The sequence below is a fragment of the Protopterus annectens genome, chromosome 5.part0, assembly GCF_019279795.1.
Source record: "Protopterus annectens isolate FY-2018-M chromosome 5.part0, PAN1.0, whole genome shotgun sequence".
Taxonomy (NCBI): domain Eukaryota; kingdom Metazoa; phylum Chordata; order Ceratodontiformes; family Protopteridae; genus Protopterus; species Protopterus annectens.
In genome coordinates, this window is record NC_056735.1 from 932,805,821 (window position 1) to 932,830,139 (window position 24,319).

Consider the following 24,319-nt stretch of genomic DNA (forward strand, 5'->3'; position numbering starts at 1 on the left):
ATCATGTGGTATGACTGAATATAAATGTACTACATCCACTGTTAGAAAAATACAGTTTTCATCAAATTCTAAACCATTAATTTTGGATAAAAACTGCCATGAGTCTTTACAAATCTAAGGAAATGCTTTAACACACATTTTTAAGAAATGGTCTACAAATGTAGCCATATAGTGGACTTTAGATATATTGGAATCCACTATATAGATCTAAAAAGGAGTCTTTCAAACATTCATGAATTTTCAGAATACCAAAAAAGCCAGCTATTACTGGGTACTTGTTCATTAATAAATCAAATTCCTTTTTACTAAGCTGACCATACAATAATAAATCATTTAGCACCATATCAGTTCTTGCAAAAGCCATATTAATTTCATTTCATGAGACTTCAATATACATATCAGAAAATAATATTGCATAAATATAAGACCGATAATCCATCGTGTCCATAAGAATGAACCCACCCCCTTTGTCGGGTTTCATAACACTGATGTTGTCATCTTCTGTTATTTGCTTTAATACCACTTTTTGTTCCTTTGTTAAACAGTTCACTCTTACAATGTGATGATAGCAATTTCCTAAATTCAAGCTCACAATTTTTTTCAAAAACATCATTCAAAATATTCAGGGGGGGTTAAATACACTCGACCTAGTTAAATCTTGCTCATTGTTACTAAAAATACTGTCTTTAAACCAGAGAGTTAAATTTAGTTTACGAGTATATAGCTTTAAATCCATAACTCAGCTACATTTCTCTCTTTGTTGGTACAAAACTCAGCCCTTTGGACAAAACATCCTCATGTTCAAAAGTGAAACATTTACTAGAAAAATTGTATGATACAAAGTCATTCTTAAGAGTTCCATACCAACTGTGGTTTAGGATTTTGTCCCAGTATCACGTCAATATTCACTGCTGATTGCTCTATTTCTTGGGAGAATACCACTTCGGTTTCGCATCCCATTGGAAATAATAACCCTCTGTTCTTCTGCTGGAATCACTACTGCCCTTGCTGTTTCTGAAACCTTTTCAATCTTCATACACCCTGCTCCTCTGACTGAGGAAAGCCATTAGGGCAAACCTCATTTCCTGCTACTGAAGACACTTCCTGCTCACTCCTCATTGGTTCATGGCTTCTGTTTACGTTTCCATGAGAATCAGGGTAAGCTGCTCTAGCCTGACAGTCATTGACATCACTTTGGGATTTTTTGAGCTTCCTATTCACTAAATCTCCACATAAATTATCCACTTTAGAGACAATATTCATGTAGTTGTTCTCATAGTTGACAAATGACAAGTCCTTTTTCAGCGTTGCATCAATATTATCAAGCTCGGCTGAAAGTTGTGAAATCAGCTGGTCATTTCTCTTGACTATAAGCTTTAACATATCACAATCTGCTTTGTTAAATATCTCAGTTAAGTCTTTGAAAATCTCAGAGCTTTCAGAAAACCCATTTGGTATTTTCCAAAAGCTTAAGCCCTTTGGGACAATATTTGCTGAAATGTTCTTCAATAATTCATTATGTCCCTGCTTAGTGGTTTCAGTGTCTTTTGCATTACATCAACAAATAAGGCAGAACCAAGTCTTACTCTCGTATCAAGACATTTTCTGATAGCAATGCACATTTTGGGGAGCTCAAATGTGATACTGAACAAGTTGAGCAGATGCATTCTCCTGTCTCATGAGTGGTCCCCAGACGGAAACCTGACTAAAACCCAGTATTACTGACAATGAGATGCTACCTCCAGGATACAATATTCACAGGTTAGACTGTGCTACAAGGAAAGGAGGTGGAATAGCAGCCCTTTACAAAAGTTAATAGAGACACCATTCAACCTCCCCAATTCAATAATGCGGAAGTCCTCATAACCAAGCTACAGATTAACCAAAACAAGCACCTGAACATCGTCTGTGCATACATTCCACCAGGCAACAACTTAAATACCCTTGAAGATACCCTTTGCTGGTTATCCACTACCTACCCCCAAGAAACCATAGTTCTTTGTGACTTTAACACTGACTGGCACCCCTGCTCCTCCAACCCCCCCTCACCCATATAAACTTATCTAGGTTTAAACAGACCATAACCTCTCCCGCTAGGATAAACAAACCAACCAACAGGGAAAGTATCCTAGACTGGATCCTAGTTAATAACCAACCCCAACTGTACACAACTGGTACTCTCCCTGATGACCTCAGCGACCATTGTCTAACCTATATCATAAAATGAAAGGCAGGAAACCCCCACCAGCTCAAATATAAAACAGTTAGAAACAGGAAAAACTTTGACACTGCTATATTCCAAAACAAATTAAAAACAGTTGATTGGTCAAAACTAAAAAATCTAACATTAGAGGAGGCCATAGATCACTTTAACACTAAATTCCTAAGTACCCTTAATTCCTATGCTCCAGCACGTACAATTAAAACTAGATCAAATACAGCACCATGGCTCACAAAAGATACCAAAGCTAAAATCAAAACTAGAAACAGAGCCTGGGCCAGCTGGAGAACAACTAAAGCCCCACCTGACCATCTAAAATATTGTCAACTCAGGAATGATACAAAAAAAACTATTTTAATGGATAAAAAAAGCTTCTACCAAAATATCTTACAAAAACACCATAACAACCCTAAAAACATCTGGGCAGACTTAAATCAACTACTTCGTCCAGGTCATTCCACCACCCCAACCCTGGCTAACTACACCCATAGTTCTCCAGAGACCATAGCTAGCACCTTTAATAACATTTTCACTGAAACAACCCAATCCCTAGCAAATCAACTAACCCCCTCTAACTTAAACCACACACCTAATCTACCCAATAATCACCCTGAATTTAGCTTCCAACCAATATCCACTAGTTTTTTCAAAGCATTTCTAAAAAAACTAAAGCCTACCACCCACGCTGCTGACCTCCTCCCTGCAGAGTACCTACAAATAGCTGCAGATGCCATTGCATATCCCATATCTATCCTCATCAACAGAATCTTATCTGAAAATGCTATCCCCTTCCTCTGGTAAATATCTCATGTCATCCCACTCCATAAAGGTGGTAGCTCCTCAGACATATCCAACTATAGACCCATTGCCATTCTTTCCCCACTAGCCAAAATAATGGCGAAATGTGTACACAAGCAACTAATGCAAAACCTTGCACAGAATAGCTTACTATCCACCTCCCAGCATGGTTTCAGTCCATACCACCGCACCACCTCAGCCCTCCTTTCCTTTACTACTGCCATAAACCAAAACAGGAATGACAATAGGCTAACCTCTGCCTTCTTTCTTGACCTATCAAAAGCCTTTGACGTGGTCAACTATGAACTTCTCATTCTTTCACTAAAATCTCTTTCCCTCAACAAGCCTGCTATTCAGTGGTTCCAGTCCTACCTGACTGGTAAACAACAGGCGGTACTATGGCAGCGCAAACTCTCCAGCCAGCTACCTCTCACACTTGGTGTCCCTCAAGGGTCCATACAAGGTCCACTACTCTTCTCTATTTTTATCAGCAACCTTCACACTGTTATTCCTAAAGCTACCTGCATTCAGTATGCAGATGATTCCACTCTGATCTGGTGAGCCACCACCCCATCCGAACTGCAAACCTTACCCCAAAATACATTTAACACTATCAATGACTGGCTCACCAACCAACGCCTACTTCTGAACCCCAATAAAACTAAACTTCTACTCTTCTCCCCCACTAGTCCACTGGTAGATCTACCACAATTTCATTCTCTGTCACACCTAATAATGGTACCACAATTTCCCCAGATCATCATACCAAACTGCTAGGGGTTATCACAGACAATAATCTCAAATTTTACCTACAGGTCAACAAAACTATACAGACCATCACTGTATAGAAACAAGACATTTTTAACCCCACTGGCTAGGACTGCAATCACCCGATCACACCTGCTCTCTAATCTTTTGTATGCCTCACCTGTACTCTTAAACCTCAAAAATCCGAACTAGGTAAGCTGTCCCATAGCTACAATCATATTGCCAGATTCGCCACTGGCTCCACCTATAGAACCCACCACTGCCAGAACCTTAAACAACTAGAGTGGCTAGAACTGCCCAGCTTAATTCAATTCAATCAACTCTTAATAGCGCACAAAATGTTGTACCACCCTGAGGATACCCCCTCACTTAAAAATATTATTAAGCCATATACCAACCTGAGATCCCTACGGTCAGCTGATAAACTACTGGTCCAAACCTACAAAGCTAATAACTCTGCTGGTGAATCCCTGTTTGCCAACTTCGTTGGCAAAACCTGTAATTTGTTGTCAAACTATATAGCCCTACAATCCTCCAAAAGTCTCTTTAAAAAAAACCTCAAACAGTATCTCAAAGTGAATTGGCTATGCCCATGTACCAACCCTGATTAAGTTATAAACTGAAAGCATATTCTGTAATTATCATAACTTGTAACTATGTCACCAAGCTCTGCTTTCAATCTGATGTCTTTTACTTTTAATTGTGTCTGTCCATGAGAATTGTGAGTCCCTACTAGGGAGCACTACTAAGCCATTGTATATAATCTCTTTGTCTTTATAATTGTTTGTTAACTTCTGTGTAATCTATGTATGTTTGTCTATGTGGAGCATTTCTCCCCGGGCCTCCACTGAAAATGGACATGTCTCCAGTCAGACTATCCTGCTAAACAAATGTAAAATAAATAAATAAAATAAATAAATCCCAGAGTGGCGAAGGAGATTTTCTGTCTCTGGGGTCAGCCTTGCTGCGACCTGTTTGCATGTCCCCTGAACAACAATTGCAGCAGCTACTTCGTCCTAATTCCTCTGCAGGGTGAGTCTCTGAGAGATGATCTCTTTCATGACTGGCCCGCTGGTCTACTCTATGCCTTTCCCACCTTTCCACTGATTATTCTCTTCTTAAAGAAAGCCATCAGGTTGAAGAGCATGGTGATCCTCATTGCCCCCTTTTGGCCTTGACAAGTCTGGTTCCCCTTTTTCTGGCTTCATCTAATTCACCGTCCATGGACTCTGGACTCAGTTCCAGATCTTTGGTCTCATCGACAGGGATTGCTGCACCCCAATCTACAAAACCTCAAGTTTACAGCTTGACTCCTCCAATTCCATTAATCACCAGACAGAAAAATTTATTGTCTCCAGTCCAGAAAATTTTATTGTCTTTCCATAAACCTTCTACCAGGAAATTTTACCACAGCAAGTGGAAAACATTTCTATTTGGGCTCAAAATAATTGTCTTAATCCCTTCTCAGCGCCAGTTGAAAAGGTATAAGAATTTTTAGCTACACTTTTCAAACAAGGAGCCTCTGGTTTTGCTATTAAGGTACCGCCAGTTGCTACTTACAATTTCCACAATGGTTTTGAAGACCATTCACTAATTTTGCATAGATTGTGTAAAGTGTTTATGAAAGGAACTTTGCAATTGAAAACACCTTATAAAGAACCTCTAGCTCCTTGGGATCTGACTATAGTTCTGCAGTCTTTGGTCTTTTTCCCCTTTGAACGAGTGGCTACCTGTCACTTAAAGTTTCTTTCATGGAAGACCATTTTTTTGATAGCCATTACCTCTGCCAGAAGAATTTCTGAAATACAAGCTCTATCTTCCTAACCTCCATATTTAATTTTTCATAAGGACAGGGTTTTACTAAGAACCAAACCATATTTTTTTCCTAAGGTGTCTCTGAAACTAATATTAATCAATCCACTGACTTACCTGTTTTCTTTCCAAAATTTTCCAGCAAAGGTGAATATTGCTTACATTTGCTAGATGTTCATAGACAATTACATTTCTACCTCAGCAGAACTAAAGAATTTTGAAAATCAGATCAGATATTTGTCTCTTTCTCTGGTCCATCCTTGGAGAAATCTGTTTCAAAAGCCACTTTGTCAAAGTGGCTAAGAAACTGTATTACATTCATCTACAATAAGAAGAATCTCCAATTACCATCACCAGTGAGAGTACATTCCATTAGGGCAATAGTCACATCTGCTTTTTTCCATTCTAAGGCTTCCATGGATGAAATATGCCCAGCAGCAACCTGGACTTCTCTGCATACCTTTAGCACTCATTATAAATTGGCTCTGGTCTCCAGGGGAAAAGGGACTTTTGGCTCTATGGTTTTCAAGAATATCCTTCCACAAGGCCTCCCAAGATCTAAAGTAGCTGGGGACTCTGTCCCAAAGGCCAAGGATAAAGGAAGATTGATAACATCTGATTAAAAAGTTATGTTCTTACCATATCGTTCCATCTGTGCTGTTGATCTTCATTTATCCTTGGCACCCCACCCTCCTTTCCCCTCCTGCAGACTCTTTGGAAGATCAGACACTTATTCTGGTTATTTTATCAGGCATGACCTTGGACATAGCCTCTTCAGTCCTATGTAGCTATGCTTTTGTCTTACTGTGTAGCTGCAAACTCGATCTGAGGTAATCAGGAGAGGGGTATTCTGGACAGAGACTTAGCTTGAGAGTTTTTGGCTTGCACAAGCTGTTATAATGGCCTAGCCAGTTCTGAGAATTAGACCCGAGTCCCAAAGGTCAAGGATAAATGAAGATCAAAAACACTGATGGAATGTTATGGTAAGAACATAACTTCTCAATTTTATGTATCTATGTATATATGTGTATATATATATATATATATATATATATATATATGTATACATACACCAGATTCTTGAAATATCGAACTTCAGTAGCTTGAGACTGAAGTGTCGAAACTGCACTTGTGCGAAAGTGCACAATACAGAGTCTGGAAATGGTGAATGCAGAAATGTCAAATCCACGGTGTGGATGAAGCTGGAGATTCAGGTAAGTGATATTTTACTAGGGGTTTTGGATAGGGATTTCAGTGTGTGTGAATGTGTTTGGAGTTTTGATGTGTGGGTTAGGGTAGGTAGGTAAGATTGTGAGTGTGTAAGTGTTGCGAGTTGTGGTATTTGTACATATGTGATGTGTGTTTGTGCAAGGGCAGTGTAGAATGTGTAGTGGTGGTTTCTGTGTGCTTGCGCTTTTAGTGCGACCTCAGAGTTAATATATATATAAGTAGCAGGGGTGTGAGAGGCACAGCCCCCCACATGGGAGGTGCAGGGGGGCTTGCCTGTAACCATGCTTTTGCTTCCTGTGTCTTCTCCACCTTTGTCTCCTGCCTGGGCTGACAACAATCCAAGGAGAGCCTTATGTTCTTGCTATTTCCTCTGGTATGTCATATGAGTGTAAGAATTCACTAGTAACAGCCTAAGGGCACTGAAATTCGATATGCAAGAGATCTTGCTGACTGTATTGAGGATCAACCTGACTGAATTTAACAGAAAAGGACATACATATGAACACAAAAAACACAGAAAACAAGCACCAAGAAGGAGAGCATAGAGCCACTGGCACTTGAGCACCACCATCTTGAGTAAAAATAAAACACACACACATGTATATGTATATATATGTATATATATATATATATATATATATATATATAAAGGGGTTGAAACCTGAGATCATCGAAGACCACATCATAGAGATAAAATAAACAAAACACACTTCATTGACAGACCGGACCAATGACAACCTTCCCAGGGTAAAGAATCACTCAGTCAACAACACACAAAACCTAAACTGCACCATTCTAAACCCACCCAGGTGGGGAGCTGCACCCTCTACACCCCCCTAACTAAGTATACCAACTCTGAGATCACATGGCAGTTGGCAAAAGGGGAAAGTTCACCTTCATAGCCAACAGGTTACTTACTCTGGGAAGATCTTTGTTCATCTGGTCTATCAATGAAGTGGGTTTTCATTTATTTCATCTCAATGATGTTGTCTTAAATGATCTCAGGTTTTGATATTCTCAGGTAGATCCATATATATATATATATATATATATATATATATATATATATATAGATATATACTTATATATATATATATATATATATATATATATATATATATGTATATATATATATGCACATATATATATATATATATATATATATATATATATATATATATATATATATATATATATATATATATATATATATATATATATATATATATCTATATATATATATATATATATATATATGTGTGTGTGTGTGTGTGTATGTGTGTGTTTGTGTATGTATAGCGTAACACTTGTGAAAATGTGTTAACTGATTTAAGACCAGAATAGAGAGCCAATGAAGCTAGTCAGTTTGCAAGCATATTACTTTACAATAATTATTACCTAACCCTTTTAAGAACTAGTTTAGTTTTCATGTACATTTGAGTAAGAAACATGTCTAGCATTGCACATAATCATTGGTAAAATATTTTCAGTTATGATTTTGTAGTGTTGTAGTTGGTAGTTGAAAGTAAGAAATAAACTCAATTACATTTAGCAAAATTTTAGCCATAGATGCCATAGCCATAAGCTTGTCTAGCACAGACTGTACTGTTGTTCTGCCTTGAAATGTGCATGGTATTTTACATTTACTAATGTTCTTAATAACATTCAATTAATATATAGGTTTCCACAATGCACACCAACTGATGTTCACAGAAAAAGAAGAACCAAGGTCCAGATCCACTCCAGAAACTTTTATTTCAGCACTTTCTTCTCTCTAATGGAAACTTCATCAGAATGAAGTAACATTACCCAACATCCCTTATATACAAGACATACAAGAATCACCTGAACAAGTAATTAGATTTCTTAAAGCAACCATGCCTAAAAGCAGCAAAGCATAAAAGCTTAACAGGGTTCATTACTATAAAACACCTAAAGTTACATAAAAACAAAGATACATATGTACCTAACATCCATGTATGATGTTACCTAAAAATCCTAACTTGTATTGAAAACTTTATAAGAAAAATTGTGCTTTCAATCTTAGGACAGACCTAATAGACACAGCACTATTGAGCCCTGGGCTAACTGATGCATTTGCTTTTATTTGTCATTTCAGTTCTGATAACTCAAGGAAGTCATTCAAAGGACCCCCTCTTTCTCCCAGATTGACTTTTTCAATAACAACAAACTTGAACCTGTGTCCTTCATTGGCATTAATATGTGCTGCGAATGCATGTTTCTCATCCTTCCTATTTATATCATAATAGTGTTGATAAATTCTGCTCCTTAATGCATTCTTTGTTTTGCCAATGTAGTAAAACGGACATTTTGAGCATAAGGCCAAGTAAACCATGGCTTTGCTGTTACAAGACATTTTACCTTTTATAATATGTTTCCCATAATTAGGAATCAAAATGTATTTAGTTTCAAGAATATACTGGCATTGTAGGCAGTACCCACATTTTACCATCCCTATACCTCTGTCCAGACCCTGTTTTTGTCTTTCCAGTATATTTTTTTATGCTGCAGTCTCTTTTGTATATACTGTTAGGAACTGGTCCTGCTAGTTGTGTCTGGTCTAAGGCAGCACTAAAAATATTCTATTTATGCTGGATAATATTCTTGATGTTATAGAATTGTTGGTTGAATTTGAAAATGGCTGATTTCTTAAAAGTATTGCTTAACTGCCTTACATCATTTTGAATACCGCCCCCCCCCCCCGTACCAAGCAGGGGTAAAAATGCCCACTCAACCTTTTGTTTATAACCTCTTGGAAGAGGTTACCAACATAGTTCACAGGGTAACCTGTTTTTTCCAACATGTCTTTTAAGATGTTCATCTGTGTTATGAATTAATTTTGTTCAGAGATCATCCTACCCCTGTCCTTTTACCAATGTCTTCTTTTGGTGGAGGGGGTGACAGATATCAAAATGTAAGAGACTATTTGAATATGTGGGTTTCGGGAATATGGTGGAGTTAAACTGTTGTTTAACAGGGTCTTGTTCAATGGTGATGTCAAGGTAATGGACAGTGGACTCAGTAATAGAATGTGTAAATTCCAGAAACTCAGTACTGTTATCCAAATATTCTAAAAAAGTACCAATTTCTCCCTTCTCTTTCTCCCAAAACATTATGATATCATCAAGGAATCTACCATAAAATGTCCAGTCCTTAGCAAAGGGACTATTGAATATGTGTTCCCTCTCCCAATATGCCAGTACAATGTTGGCAAAAATGGGGGCACATGTGGCTCCCATTGCCACTCCTTTAACCTGTTTAAATAGCTGTTGTTCAAAGGTTATGATACTTGTATCCAAAACCAATTCCATCAATGTTCTTAATATAAGGATACAGTTGTGGCTAAGTGTAGAGTACTGGTAAAGGTATTGGTAGAACCAGTAAATACCTGTTTCATGTGGTATGATGGAAAATAAGCCCTTTATGTCTATTATCATGAAGACCAAGTTGTCATTGTACATCTTTTTGTTAATTTTAGACAAGAAGTCCCACAAATCTTTTAATACCCAAGGGCAGTCTAGTAATATACCCTTCAATTGACTATCTATGAACTTCGCTATAGGGAAGGTTTTTGATGCTTGAGCATCAACAATGGGTCTCAGCGGGTGGTCTTGTAAATCTTTATGGATCTTGGGGATCCCAAATATTACTGGTATTTTTGGATTTTTTACAGACATAAAGTGATGTTCTTCAGCTTAATTTGTTGGTTCCTAAGCAGCTCTTCCAACATGATGTCAACTTTGTTGTAGCAAATATTTTTCTCATTTAAGCTAATTTCACAATATGTGTCACCAAACAGATGGTTAAAGATTTTGTTAGCGTATGTATCATAATTCATGATAACAAGGCCCCTGCCTTTACCTGGTTTCATGAACCGTATCTCTGAATTTTGAGAAATGTCCCTTAATAACATCATCTCTGAGTTGCTTAAATCGTTGGCCTCTCTATTTGCCCCTTTTTTAAAAAGGTCCCTAATATCTTTCTCACATAATTTTTCAAAAGTAGCCACAGTGGGATGCAAGGTAGGGTTAAATGTACTGGGCTTTTTCAAACTACCTTGTTCATGAATATTATAGCTCAACTCTTTGAAAAAGAAATCAAAGTTCAACTTCCTAGTGAAGAGTTTCAGGTCAATTATAGTTTGGTCCAGGGAAGCTTTCTTATCTGGTGCAAAAGTTAAACCTTTTTGAAATAGCTCTGCTATCTGTTCATTAAATTCAATATTGCTGTAGTTATACACCTTAAAGTTTCCATCTGTATTGTTCAAAATAACTACATTGGTGTTATATTCATTCACTGGTATCTGTTCCCCCTCCCCGTCCAGTTGCCCCTGGTATGTGTGAAGTACTGGTAATTGTAGTTGGGATTGTAGTTGTAATGCTAGTTGTATATAAGGGATGTTGGGTAATGTTACTTTATTCTGATGAAGTTTCCATTAGAGAGATGAAAGCGCTCAAATAAAAGTTTCCAAAGTGGATCTGGACCTTGGTTCTTCTTTTTCTGTTAATATATAGGTTCATAATTCAGTTATCAGTTAGGAGTGATGCAGTGGTTAACATTGTCACCTGACAGCAAGAACTTCTCTGGTTTGACTCTTGGTTGGGGTGCCTTCTGTGCGAAGTCTGCATGTCCTCCCTATGTTCATGTGGGTTTCCTCCAGGTGCTCCGGTTTCTTCACACATTCTAAAGACATGCGTCTGGATCATTTCTCCCTGGACCTCCATTGAAAATGGGCTCTGTCCCAGTCAAACTTTCCTGGTAAACGAATGTTAAATAAATATATCAATCAAACTAAATCTAAGCAGATATGTTTTAAATGATTATATCAGGCCTAGACCCTGAAAAACATAGATTTGGTACCAAGTCTTCCATTATGAACTAGCATAGAAAATATGTTACCAGAGATTTTTCAAACAAACATTTAAGTGATGTAATGAAAGCTTTTGACATTTCTGGAATTCAGGATATGTGTATAGGATGCTCATCTGGAAACTGGACTTGAGCATGTTGATACCTTTTTCTTTCTGCTAAACAACTGCCTAATACTTTTCCACCATAAATGTTTGCTAGTGAAGTTCCCTTTGCCTTATTTGTATCTCAGAAGAACATACTGGTTGTAATATGTAAATATATTTTAAGAGATAGGTGTGTTTAGCTTCTGTCAGATTTTCAAAATGTTTGTCATGTTTTCTGGTATCCAATATCTACTGCACTGAAAATAAAGGCTGATAATGCTGGCAGCAAACAATGTCCGCTTCATTACTGTGCATTTTTAAACATCCATTGTTGCATGCAAAGCCAATGTTTGTGCATTTAGCACCCTGTCTGCCCTCAGTCTGGCACCATTCAACTCTAATTTGAGAAGCAAAAAGAAAAAAAAAATGGTCTGTTCCCTTATCTGATACTTCTTACCTCATCCAAGGAGCAAGCCATGTCCATTGTTTTTAATCTGAGCCCCTCAACGCTAAGTTGTGAAGCCAAAAATATGGTCCATTCTTTGACCCGACAGTCCTCACCTAAGCAGCAAGGTGTGCTGTCTTTCATTTGCACTTTTCAACTCTTAAGAAAAAGACAAAATACTCTTTCTATATTTAAAAACTATAGCAGACCATTTTAGAACTAATACTACATGTAAATCAGAGAAATCACGAAAGTGCTTCAGTCCTAACTGCAAAAGCAGCATCAACATTCATTTCCATATTGGCATTCAAAAACTCTGCTACAGAAATGAATGCCAGTACTGTACTAAGAACCAATCAGTGTTAGCCAACTGTGCCCCCCCACCAACACCTTGAACCCAACATGGCTGCCCACTTTGTCCTACCCTAGCTACTCCTCAGTCAGATAAAATTCCAAATGTATTATTTTTTTTTCCTTTGAGAACTGCTGCAACTACATCTATTGAGTAATCCCTGTCTTCTTGGTATACCTGACTATGGCATGGCCTGAGATTTCACATAGGATGCAATTTTAAATCTACTGAATGCATAGGAAGTGCTTTTGAAATACATCTGATAAACGGAAACTGTGGATCCAGAAATCTGAATGCTGCAGACGTCAAAACTGTATTTAAGAGAAGACTAAAAAGGTACAGTCTGTTGTGTTTCTGCATTTGTAGACAGGCACTCTGAGAAATGCTTTTCTTTCTTTAGCTCTTTCTTTCTTAATTTTTAAATCGCCCATAGGGCCAAGCCCTGTGACTCCTCTACCTGCACCCAACTTGCCCCTTCGTTTCATGGGAGCAGGAGTCAGGCTTCCCCAGGGTAGATGAGAGCACTATAGCAGATTCATTCTTCCCTGGGAATCCCAATCATCACTTCCACTCTGCAGCAAGAGCCTCCCTGCACCATCTTACTCATGTGCTAATACTGTAAAGATAGATGCCAGAAAACTGGATATAATGGTCCAAGAAAAGAAGAGAGTAGTATTGATCATTGAAATCGCTACACCCAATGACTACAGTGTCTTGTGTACAGAGAGACACAAAGTCATAAAGTATCAGGATCTGCAGGCAGAAATGAGAGCAATGTGGAAGCAAGAAAACCAGACAGTTCCAATAGTAGTAGGAGCAACAGGGTCTCATAAAAATAATTTGCAATCGTGTTTAGATATGTTACCAATACATGTAACTCCATATGAACTGCAGAAGGAGCCATTTCTGGGAACATTGAGGGTGCTGTGAAGAGCACTACTGGCTGACATCAAAGATTGAAACAATACTAATTTCATGAACTTCAATCATGCTTTGACGTAGGAATGGGGTCCAGTCCTGTCATAGTATTAGAAACCGAAAAGACTTGGAGAAACTAAAAAAGGCAGTAACTCCTGCCTCTAACCCTAACCCTGCACATTGCATTACTAAAACCCCTTCCCCTAACAGTATCACTAGACAATACAAAAGGACTCAGAACTCACACAATACCTGCAAAACACTGAGGCTGGTATTCAATAGAGCCTACGTGGAGTGAAACTCTGTGTCTGAATAGTGTAGCAGTTATTGCACGGCATATGGCTGCCGAGCGATCCAGAAAATAAGGCTGGAGGTGTGCACAAGCCTCCCAGCACTATTCTAACACAGACACCAGTGAATAATGCTAATTACCTCATTTGCTGGTGAAAACCATGCAAATGAGGCAAAATTACCAATTCAGTAAACAGATAGGCATGCACGTCAGAGCAGTGTCCGCTGCAGAAATGTATTCAGTTACTAACCATGTATATTTCTGCAAAAATCAAAATGGGGGTATGACATCTCAAATTAAAGCAGATATTATGAGCATTAGGTATACCAATGACCAAAGATATGCCCATTGGCATGCAAAACCATTTCAAAATTATAAAAATCAAAGTTTTTTTTGGCCAATTTTGGCCATTTAAGTGGAGCACAGTGACATGCAAATGAGATTGTGCAGAAAACAAAAAAAAATGTAAAAAGACAATTTTATGTGAAATATGAATTTTGCCATTATACTGGGTAGCATGCAGAACCAAAACAATAACAGGTAATAGTGGTAGCTAATAAGATAAGCTCCAGTGTAATGGTGTAACAAGGGATAAGGCAGTGTGGTATGCAAATGACCTGAATAGCAAAATGGGAGACTGGGTCTGCCTGCACCTAACCATGTAGGAGCCATAATGCTGTGGTGTAAGCAGGAGAAGCAGCTGACATAAAAAGGGGGTGTGTCATGCTTGGTGTTATCAGATTGTGGCACTACGGCTTCTATTTGCACTCAGCTAAGCGAGGGGGCTGCTTATCTGTGCTTAGCTAGGTCAAGAAAAGCTGAGCATGTTCGCGTCCATGGGAGGGCCATTTCTGCTCAATATTGTTGGCTACACAGACTTGCATGGCATGGAACTTTAAAGACAATGGAAAAAAAAACAGAACTAGCAGAAGTGTTTACATTTGAACAGATGGTTTGTACGCAGTGCCACAGGGCTTCGAAGGGGAGGAAATGGGAAGAAAAAAAAAATGGGAAATAGCAGAATACAGGCACTCAAATGCAAGTAATATAGCTGGCAGGTGGAATGTATCATAGCAAGCCAATCACACAGACAGCAACTGCAGCACAACAGTATAAACTATGCAAACACCTTTCAGTTTGTTTTTTTCCCACAAACTCTGCAGCATTGGTGTACACACTAGGGGGAATTTTAACTGACAAAATGTTAGGGGATGCTGTCACTTTGATACATCAGTATGTGCTAGAGATTGAGGGCAGTGAGGAGGATAATGCTGACAACCATCCCAGACTGAGGAGGGAGAGAAGTGTGTTCAGACCCAGGGTAACCTACCAGGGGCTACATGATCTGGAGATACTAGAACACTACAGGGTGGACAGGGACTTACTTCAGGAACTCAGCGAGCTGTGCTGGCCACACCTCAGACCTAGAGCCTACAGAGGGGAACCCATCCCCGTTGAAACTAAGGTATGTGTAGCCTTATGAATACTAGCTACAGGTACCTTCCAAAAACGTACTGTGGACATCATGGGGGATGTCATGTGAACACACATTGGCGAGCATGTATATTTCCCCAGCACCCGTGAGGAGAGGACCAGCAATATGCATCTCTTCCACCATGTAGCAGACTACCTAGAGGTACTGGGTGCCATAGACTGCATTCACATCCACATCAAGGCACGACCTGGTGAAGAGGGTAGAGTGTATGTCAACTGCAAGGGCTATCACTCCAACTGCCAGGTCATGTGCAATGTCCAGGGCATTATCATGAATGTGTGTGCTGGCAGCCCTGGTAGTTATCACGACTCCCACATCTGGCATGCCTCACTTAGATTTAGATTCACTTAGATTCAGAATCTCCTGAAATATTCATGTATATTCATAGATTCTTACTAAGCTAACTGCCCTTGCGAGCCATTTTAAGCTTAGCCAATTATCCCTTGTGAGACTCAAACCCTGCACCTTGTGTTTGCAAGGCAAACACCTTAACCATTAGGCCACCCTCCCAACCCTCACAGCTGTACCAGGCATTTGCCAGGGGGAACATCCCATATGGCTATCTGGTGGGGGATGCTGGCTATTGAGCCATGGATGATGACACCCATCAGAAATGCACACACACACACACACACACACACACACACACACACACACACACACACACACACACACACACACATTGAAGAATGCCATAATGAGGCACATCCACAAACCAAGAATGTTATAGAGTATGTGTTTGGGATGCTCAAGTCACAGTTCCGCTGCCTTGACATATCTGGTGGAGCCCTGCAGTACACTCCAGCCACATGTACATACATGTTCATAGTATGTGCCATGCTACACAATATGATCCTGCATTTACTCCTGGCTGTTGTGTCTTAGTGGCCTACGTACAGTACTATTATTGACAGGGTTCATGTTCCAAGAACTGTAGTGCCAACTATTTTGTATGTCAAATACAGCTATGATCAGAGTTGTACAACACTGTCCAGACATCAATATCTGTTACTGCAGGAAATATGGACTGGTCAGGGACAGGGGGCCACACATATGGACAGTACACAGCTCAGAGTAACCTACATTATGCCTAGCATATCCCTCAACTGTACAGACTGTCCAGAGGTTTCTCTTTTGTGGTTTTCTGGCAAATCATTGACAAATCACAAAAGACTTCTTGTTTCGGCTTTTTCCCAGTTATGGGTCACCACAGCAAATCACCTATCTGCTCATGATTGGCAGTGGAGTTTAACAGTGTCAAGTTGCCAGCCCGGCGCCCAACCTTCCACAGAAGACACACACATGCAAGCACTCACACCTAGGGCCAATTTAGAGTGTCCAATCCACCTACAGCATGTCTTTGGAGGAAACGGGAGCACCCGGTAGAAACCCACGCGACCACGGAAGGACATGCAGACTACACACAGAAGGCACCCCAGCCAAGTATCGAACCAGAGAATCTCTTACTGTGAGGCAGCAATGCTAATCATTGCACCACCGTGGCTGCCCTAAGCAAATCACAAAAGACTGAAGTCAGAAAATAATGACAGATTGTAGTTTCAGACTTCATACATATTAGAAAAATGCATGCTAATGCAAAACCTGTTATTGTATCACCTTGCAAGGTTTGTAAGGCCAGTATTTAACAATGGTCCCTATATGTAGGCCTTTGTCCCCAAATTACTTATGGCTTTGTCCAGATGTCTGTCTCTAAAAAGTCAGGAGGTATGGTGCCTAGTAGCACAGCAGGTACCTGAAGGTTAGTGTACTGCCAGGTTATAAAAGGCTGCCAACTTACCGTGTTAGCACTGACAACGTGTCACTGGTCAACATCCATACCCATGGAATGACAGGTTGTCACAGAAGGAGCGCAAGTATGCCGTGTATATCTGTTCTGCTTGTCCTAACATTGATTTTGCCTGCCAACTATTTGCAAAACAAGAAAGGCTCATGTAAAAACATCAATGGCAGACAGTGGGGAAGCAGATATCATACCCATAAGAGAAAGAAAGCAAATACCAAACTGGTCTCCCAACTGTCTATGTTTGGCAGAACAGTATTAACTCCCTGTCCCTATGTGTGGGCCTTTGTCTGACTGTCATATATGGGCCTGTCCAGATGTCGGTCTGTGATGGTTCGACAGCTAGGCCAACATGTAGCATCATAATAACATATAGCAACACAAACCATCTGGGGACCACAGCAAATGTATTGATGCAATGATGGACAACCTGCTAAACAGGTACACTCAGAGGTGTGAAGTCCATAACCCTATGTGTGATGTTACACCTCTACAGTATCATCCTTCCTGGCAAGATCCAACAGAAAAGTGGTCACATGTCATATCACCATCTCTCCTGACCCACCTCTAGCCTTGGTAAAAATAAAATGTCCCACAAGCTGATCACAACCATCAGATGGATAGTGTAAACAGCTGAACAGCCACCCACCCCAGCACCCCAGTCAAGGAACAGGCACAACTTCTGAATGTGCACAAAAGTAGCATGCCACTATATAGATAAAGAGTCACAGAATCAGGAATAAGTGACAGAACAACATCACTATGTGCAAGGGAGAGTAAACTTGTCTGCAAACATCTGCAATAAAGTAACTATATTCCAAAAGGATAGCATTGCGGTCCAGGACCAAGAAGGAGCAGGAGCACAATCTGAAGTAATCACCTCTTAGTCTGAACAAACAAATAAGAACACCAGTAAAATCCACTAAAGGCAACTCTGAGTCTAAATTGCCCACATCTAAGACAGACAATCATAAGGCCTTCCTCACATATGTCTGCATTCCCAAAGGAAGCTCCCAGATCTGTGCAGAACAGGTGGTCAAGGACACCACATTTATTTATTTACTTTATTTTATTTTACATTTGTTAACCGGGATGGTCCGACTTGACACAGGTCCATTTTCAGCAGAGGTTCAGGGAGAAAAGCTCCACAGTAAGTAAAAGTTTACACAATATGGTAAAATACAGTATACAGAGAATTTGCAAACAATATGTTAAAATACAGTATACAGCAGAAGACATAACAAGACCTATGTATACAAAAAAAAAGTTACACATGGTTAATAACAGAATAAGTATACATACACAAATGCTGTAGATATAGCCACTCCAATGGCTGACAGATTCAGTGGAAATGTCTCCCCTCTGCCCCCCATCAGGAAAGCAGGACATCCCCAGTACCTGAACACCCAGCCCTTATCACTAAGGAGCAGGGCATCACTGCCCTCTCAAAGTCAAGAGGGCAGCCTCCATGGGACCTGAATACATCCCAGGCTGCAAACTACATGAACCCAGGCATGAACTGGCAGCATCATTACACACACTACACAGCCAAAGCCTGAGTACTGCCTATGTCACAGCCAAGTGGCAGATAGCCACTGTCATCCCTTTACACTAAGGTGGCGTGTTCACCGATCCAGGAAATGAAAGACACATCAGCATAACTAGCCTGATCCACAATGCCATGCAATGGATTATTGTGGATCACGTTAACAGGGACATTGGCAAAATCCAAATACATTACCCTATACAGTCTGCCATCATCAGGGGAGGTATGTCAGTGAACTCTGGATGTCCTCCCTGTGGCAGCCAACAAAGGCATGGATGATTTAAAGATTGTACACTCTGGACACAGTGACCTGGCTGAAGCCCTACACACCATTCCCCACTTGCCCATAGTACATGACCTCTGTCAACTATGCAGCAATCCATATGTTACCAGATGGGTATCAAACTGGTTCATTGATAGAACCCACACAATCATAATAGGGGTAGCCAGCTCAAACAGTACACCCATAATGAGTGGCATACCCCAGGGATCTGTCTGGGGGCCTCTGGTATATGGGATATACTTCCTGGAGGTGCAGGTAAAAAAACACTGGCCCATGGCTGACCAAGTTGGCAGATGACTGCAAGCTGGGGACAGTCACCAATACCCAAAGTGATGTGGACATCCTACAAGAGGGTCTCAACAAAACAAATGCCTGACACCAGAAACATGGCCTCAAGCTGAATGCCTGCCAATGCATCATCATCCCCTTTGGGGAGACTGACGTCCCCACATAGTATTGCAGTAACAACAATGTCCTACATACACAATCAGTAGTGAGGCAGGTGGCCACCCAGGCTGATAGCAACCTGATGTCTGAGCACCATGTTGCTCCCATTGTACAGAAAGCTTCATAGATGGGACAACTCAAATGTAAGGATATCCCATCCAGGGACCAAGAGGTCATAAAAGCCATCTATGCTAACCTTATGAGGCCAATTATTTTTGCTCAATGCCGCCTTTGGCATGTACTTCACAAAGCACATGCAGCAGCTGGAGAGACCATAGAGGTTTCCCACTGGGAGAATGCTGGACCACAAACACCTACCCTACACAGATAAGCCAACAGCAATGTCCATATACTCCATGCCATACAGACTCTTCAGAGGTGACCCCTGGCTGTCATACAAAGCCATCCAGACCCTGCCCTGATGGGACTGTTGCAATTCTGGAAATCAAGGCCCACTAGATCAACCTGTAGGCACAGCATCAACCTGGTCTGTGATATCAGTATGACTTGTTGGTGTGACAGATACGTGTCCCACACACTCCCCCATCTGTGGAATACACTCTCTGTCCACATCAAGCCAAGTGCCTCAATACCCTAGTGATGTGCTCCCTGTATACGTGCATGGTAAACAGAAAATATAGTCCTGTGATTCATCTGTGCCCCTGCTGGACAGGGGCTCTGGGTGCTGGCATGTCTTAACATCATCTACACTCTCATCTGCGTGGGTTATAAGGGCTTCAGGGCCAGTAGCCTACTAGCATCATATCAACCTATACACAACTGTCTGTCAGTGGTTCACCACATTACTCTGTACTGCTCTGCTACTGACATACCTGGAAGTCACAGTGCTATGTGGAATATACCACACATATAATGGACATTTCTGCTCAGTAGAATGCACTCTGTACCCACACCAATACCTCTCAACCTCTGACAACAAGACATCTGGACAAGGTCATAAATAAAATGGGACAAAGGCCCAATGACAGGCACGTGTTGTAAATATTGTTCTTTCAAACTGAGAAAGTTGGTAGAATAATGGCTTTTGCATTACCAGGAATTGTCTGAAGGTTATGAAGTCTGAAACACTAATGTCTGTCATTATTGTGTAACTTCAGTCTTCAATTATTTGCAAATAACTCGCCATAAAAACACATGCTTATATAGACTGGATGAAACTTCGAGACAAACATCTGGACAATCTGCAAAAAACTGTACAGTTGAGAGGTATGGCCACACCAAGATAGGACTTTCAGAAAAGACAAATACCACACAAGAAGGAAATCTCCAGCTAGTACATCACCAAGCTGCTGGACTGTTTACACAGCTTCATCAGTCAGTCAGCTGTAGCCATACCTCTCAACTGTCCGGATTGGGTCAAGAATGTGTATAGTTTGGCTCATAATATTGGTCTGTGCATCATACATCTTGTATATCTCTGGTAAAGCACTGTGATGATCTGAGGATGTCTATCACCAGGTAATGATGCAATACATGTCAGTGTCAGATGTCAGATATGTCAGAAAATGTCTGCTAAAAAACCCTGTACCTCTAGCAACTTCCTGCTTACTTTTGAGAGGTATGGCTGCAGCACACAAAACCCTGGACTGGAGTACAACTCTCTGTGGAATGACACTCTTACTATAGAAGGTCATACTGGGCATGCTGCTACACTTAGGGAATCACAGCCCATGTCAGAACCCACATCAGACTATATGACTGTATTGTGCATATATGTCTATGCAAGCTGACAGCTATGTATACCTTAACTGTCTCTACACACACCTATCAGACAGGATTACCCTCAGCTAGCTGTAGGTGGCCTATATCTGATATATCTGCATCTGTTGCATGTGATACACAGACATATATATGGTCAACATATAACAATATATTCAGCATACATGCACACACACACACACACACACACACACACACACACACACACACACACACACACACACACACACACACATAAACATGGGGAAGAGAGAGACCGACAATGATAGAGAGAGAGAGAGACAAAGGAAGATACACACAGAAAGTGAATCATACACAGGGATAGCATGAATGGCATAAAGTGATGTCCTGCTGTGGACAGTGGCATACCAGTCATAAACAATTGCACATGCCAGCATGAAGGTGAGCTCCATTGTGTAATAGTATTGAGGTAAGGGTTATAATATCACATCACCTGCCTGTGTGTGTGTGTGTGTGTGTGTGTGTGTGTGTGTGTGTGTGTGTGTGTGTGTGTGTGTGTGTGTGTGTGTGCGTGTGTGCGTGTGTGTGCGTGTGTGTGTGTGTGTGTGTGTGTGTGTGTGTGTGTGTGTGTGTGTGTGTGTGTGTCTGTATGTAGGTTTAAGTATTAAGAGGCCATTCCCACTCAATACACTTTCCGAGATCTGCTGATGTCATTCACCTTAGAAGTACCTTTAGACACTCTTCAGCCCTATAAGCTTTGTAACATGTGATAATTATGTAACACTATAGTACAAATAACTAGATAGGTAGTGGTTCTAATATCAGTCCTGGCAAATGTAAGTGTGTGTGTGTCTGTTTGTTTATTTGTTTGTTTGTAGGTGAAACAGTTTTAGGCCATTCCCACCCAGCACTCTTCCCAGTGTCCTACTTTAGCAGTCCTGCTGATATCATTCCATTTAGAAGTACTTTTGGACAGCCCCAACCCTATATGCTCCGTGGCACTTGCAATAACTATGTAACAGTATAGTACAGATAATTACATAAGCAGGGGTTTTATTTTCAGTTCCGGCAAATATGTGTGTATGTTTGTAGGATAAAGTATTTTGATGACTTTCCCACCCACAGCACCTCCTAGTGCCCTACCTTAGCTGCCCTACTGATGTCATTCCCCTTAGAAGTACCCTTAGACAACCCTAAGCCCTATAAGCTCTGTGGCACATGCAATAACTACATAACAGTATAGCACAAATAACTAGATAGGGGTTCTAATCTCAGTCCTGGCAACTATAGGTGTGTGTGTATGTTTGTTTGCAGGTGAAACAGTTTTAAGCCATTCCCACCCAGTATACTTTCCAGTGCCCTACTTTAGCAGTCCTGCTGATGTCATTCCCCTTAGAAGTAGCTTTGGCCAGCCCTTAGCCCTATAAGCTCCATGGCACATGCAACAATTGTGTAAGAGTATAGTACAAATAACTAGATAGGCAGGAGTTCTACTCTCAGTTCTGGCAAATATGTGTGTGTGTGTGTGGGGGGGGGGGCTGTGCGTGTGTGTGTGTGTGTGTGTGTGTGTGTGTGTGTGTGTGTGTGTAAAAATGTTGTAAGCATGTATGTTTTTAGGGTAATGTATTTTGATGCCATTCCCACCCAGTGTGTTTTCCATTGCCATACTTTACAAGGGATCTTAATGTAATTCACCTTAGATGTACTTGGGACACTGTATTATCCTATAAGCTCTGTGGAGCATGTGCTAACTACATAACACTGTAGTATACATAACTAGATAGAAAAGGGTCCTAAACTCAATACTGGCAACTGTGATTGTGTGTGTGAGAATCATATCCTCCCTGTGTGTGTTTGGGTGAGAATCATATCCTCTGAGGGAGTGGGTTATACCATTTTGAGGCATGTACCACCCAGTACACTTCCCATTGCCCTAATTTACAAGGCCTGCAGATGCCATTCATCATAGATGTATCTGTATACACTTGCAACCCGTCTAAGCTCTGTGGTGTGTGCAATAACTGCATAAAACTATAATACAAATAATTAGATAGGTAGAGGCTCTAATCTCAATACTGATGGCTATAGAAGAGTGTGTGTGAAGCATATCCCCTGTGGCTGTTGTGTGTGTAGGTCATACCATTTTAATGCCTGTTGGCCTGTTGACCCCCTACCCATGGTATTACTTTAAACACCCTGTTAATAGCATCTGCCTCACATGCACCATGTTACACTATACAGCCCTACCAGTCATCTGTACAGATGTACATGGAATATCCAGAAGTTTGCAACCTATACATGGTCTGTGTTCCCTAACAATGAGCATTCCTGTGATATCATTGCCAAATATGTCACAGTTACCGTAGTGGCATCATTCTTGACTGACACATCATGCTGATACAAAGTCTGTCACTCTATCACTTGTCCAGGTTTGTAGGAGCAATACATGAGAACAGTCACAATTTCTGGTAGGTTATCCCACATTCCATGAAGGCATTTGCAAGATTACTTGTTGTAAGAGGTTGTGTGCCATGTCCCAGGCATATAAGCTATGTGGAGCATGCCATATGTACGTAGCACTATAGTGGATAGGTAGGGTTACTAATATGTCTATTGACAACTGTTTGTGTATCTGTATGCACATCCCCTGTGGTTGTCTTTACTGTGTGTGTGTGATGGCTATACCATTCTGTGTGCCTCTTCCACCATGTGAACTCACCCATTGCCAATATAGTTTTAGCCCATGCAGATGTCATCCACCTTACAAGTACACAGTTTCTAACACATAGCCACTGTGGTGCATGCAATGGTCATATCACTGTGTATTGTACATAAATAGATGGGTAGGTCATCTACTCTGAGAAGTGTCAGAAGTTTCAATGCGTGTGTGTGTGTGTGTGTGTGTGTGTGTGTGTGTGTGTGTGTGTGTGTGTGTGTGTGTGTCAGATGGCTCTACCATGTTAAGGGCCTCTGAACCCACCATTGGCAATCCTAACAGCCCCTGCAATTGTCACCCACTCGAATAGTAGTGTCAAATACTGCAGCACTATATTACCTCTGTGGTACTTGTGTTATGTATCTAGTGCTATCATTTGCAAGACTGGACAGGTAGGGGTTGTGCTCAGCCCTTCAACAGCTGCCTCATGTACAGGATTATGACTCTCTGTGCACTACCAGCATGAGAGGCCAGACTTGCATACAAGATAGCAGACACACATGCTGGTGATTGTCAGG